Raw genomic sequence first — 3,133 nt, 5'->3', positions numbered from 1 at the left:
AGAGGGTCGCTCTTCACTCGGTAGGATTTTTATAACTTAGGCGAGTGCTTGGACTGCAGCTAAGCCCCCGAGTGAGAGGGTTGCTCTCCACTCGGTAGGATTTTTACAACTTAGGCGAGCACAGGGCTGCAGCTAAGCCTCCGAGTGAGAGGCTTGCTCTTCACTCGGTAGGATTTTTACAACTTAGGCGAGCACAGGGCTGCAGCTAAGCCTCCGAGTGAGAGGCTTGCTCTTCACTCGGTAGGATTTTTGTAACTTAGGCGAGTGCTTGGACTGCAGCTAAGCCCCCGAGTGAGAGGCTTGCTCTTCACTCGGTAGGGGTTTGATAACTTAGGCGAAACGGATTCGCAGCTAAGCCTCCGAGTGAGTGGCTTGCTCTTCACTCGGTAGGATTTTGATAACTTAGGCGAAACGGATTCGCAGCTAAGCCTCCGAGTGAGAGTCTGGCTCACCACTCGGTAGGATTTTTACAAACTTAGGCGAAACGGATTCGCGGCTAAGTCACCCACTGAGGGGGGAATTTTATTTGGACAAAAGTAAAAAGTGACAGAAATTATGGAGGAACTATGACACTATTATTTTGAGGTCCATGAACTACAGAAGTATTTTATTGCAACTCATCCGAGTGATAAAACTTAAGTGTAAAATGGGCGGAGTAGCTCCGCGTTCCAAGCTCGGGGCTCGTCGATATTATGCTCGACGTTGTAAAGACGGTACGCCCCGTTGTGGAGAACCTTGGTGACGATGAAGGGGCCTTCCCAAGAAGGAGCAAGCTTATGTGGTTTGTGCTGATCCACTCGAAGAACTAAATCCCCTTCCTGGAAGGCTCGACCTCTCACATTTCTGGCGTGGAAACGACGCAAATCTTGTTGGTAGATGGTCGAGCGGATCAGAGCCATCTCCCTTTCTTCCTCCAAAAGGTCGACTGCGTCCTGCCGCGCTTGTTCAGCCTCTGCTTCGTTGTAGATTTCAACTCGAGGAGCATTGTGGAGAAGATCACTCGGCAGAACTACTTCAGCTCCGTAGACTAAGAAGAATGGAGTTCTTCCGGTCGACCGATTAGGTGTGGTCCGCAGCCCCCAAAGCACTGAGGGAAGCTCGTCGACCCAAGCTCCAGCCGCGTGTTTGAGATCACGCATTAGTCGAGGCTTCAATCCTTTAAGAATCAGTCCATTAGCTCGCTCTGCCTGTCCATTCGACTGCGGATGGGCGACTGAAGCGTAGTCGACCCGTGTGCCTTGGGAGTTGCAGAAATCTCTGAATTCCTCTGAGTCAAAGTTCGACCCATTATCCGTAATGATGCTGTGCGGGACTCCATATCTTAATATTAGTTCCCTGATGAAGCTAACAGCAGTACCGGTGTCAAGGCTCTTGATTGGTTTAGCCTCGATCCACTTGGTGAACTTGTCGACTGCCACCAGTACATGCGTGAAGCCACTTCGTCCTGTTCTCAAAGGACCGACCATGTCCAGTCCCCATACTGCGAAAGGCCAGACGAGTGGGATGGTCTTCAGGGCCGACGCAGGCTTGTGCGACATATTCGAGTAGAACTGACATCCCTCGCACTTATCCACTATATCTTTTGCCATCTCATTCGCCTTTGGCCAGTAAAATCCGGCTCGGTATGCTTTGGCCACGATGGTCCGAGAGGACGCATGATGACCACAGGTCCCCGAGTGAATATCATTGAGGATGAGTCGACCTTCTTCTGGTGTTATGCACTTCTGACCAACTCCAGTCGCGTTTTCTCTGTATAATTGTCCTTTGATTACGGTAAAGGCCTTAGATCGACGGACGATCTGTCGAGCCTCTTCCTCATCCTCCGGAAGCTCTTTTCTCAGGATATATGCGACATACGGAACTGTCCAGTCGGGAATGACCACCAAAACCTCCATGATCAAGTCGACCACCGCTGGGACTTCAACTTCAGTCGGATCTGTGGCACTCTTGGGTTGTGGAGTTCCTTCGGTGAAAGGATCTTCTTTGACTGACGGAGTGTGTATATGCTCCAAGAACACACCACTCGGAATGGCTTCTCTCTTGGAACCTATCTTTGCTAGATCATCAGCTGCTTGATTTTTCAGTAGGGGTATATGATGGAGCTCCAACCCCTCGAACTTCTTTTCCAGCTTCCTCACTGCACTGCAGTATCCAGTCATGGCTGGGCTTCTCACGTCCCACTCTTTCATCACCTGATTGACCACTAAATCTGAGTCGCCATAGACCATCAGGCGACGGACGCCGAGTGAAATGGCCATGCGCAACCCATATAAGAGGGCCTCATATTCTGCCTCATTGTTGGAGGAATCAAAGTGAATCTGGAGCACATATCTGAGCTTATCTCCTCTGGGGGAAACCAGGACAACCCCAGCACCGGAACCATTCAACATCTTAGAGCCATCAAAGAACATGGTCCAATGCTCCGAGTGAACTTCAGTCGGCTGCTGTTGTTCAATCCACTCGGCGAGGAAATCTGCTATTGCCTGGGACTTAATGGCTTTCTTTGCCTCAAACTTGATATCAAGGGGAAGAAGTTCAATCGCCCATTTGGCCACTCGACCAGTTGCATCTCTGTTGTGCAAAATCTCTGATAGTGGAGCGTCGCTGACGACTGTGATGGAATGATCAGAAAAATAATGAGCAACCTTCTTTGTGGTCATGTATATTCCATACACAAGCTTCTGATAATGAGGATATCTCTGCTTGGATGGAGTCAAGACTTCAGACAAATAATACACTGGGCGCTGAACTTTGAGAGCTTTTCCTTCTTCTTCCCGCCCGACCGTTAGCACAGTACTGACGACTTGTCCTGTGGCTGCGATATAGAGCAACAGAGGCTCTTTGCTGATTGGAGCAGCAAGCACCGGCTGGGTGGAGAGCAGAGTTTTTAACTCGGCAAACGCTGCATCAGCTTCTGGAGTCCACTCGAACTTGTCTGTCTTCTTCATCAGTCGGTAAAGAGGCAATGCCTTTTCACCGAGTCGTGAGATGAATCGACTTAATGCGGCCAAGCATCCAGTAAGCTTCTGGACATCGTGCACTCGCACAGGGCGTTTCATTCGGAGAATAGTGCCGATCTTCTCTGGATTAGCGTCGATTCCTCGTTCGGAAACGAGAAAACCGAGTAACTTGC

Source organism: Triticum dicoccoides, chromosome 4A, assembly GCF_002162155.2.
Source record: "Triticum dicoccoides isolate Atlit2015 ecotype Zavitan chromosome 4A, WEW_v2.0, whole genome shotgun sequence".
Classification (NCBI taxonomy): domain Eukaryota; kingdom Viridiplantae; phylum Streptophyta; class Magnoliopsida; order Poales; family Poaceae; genus Triticum; species Triticum dicoccoides.
This window is presented reverse-complemented; position numbering follows the sequence as displayed.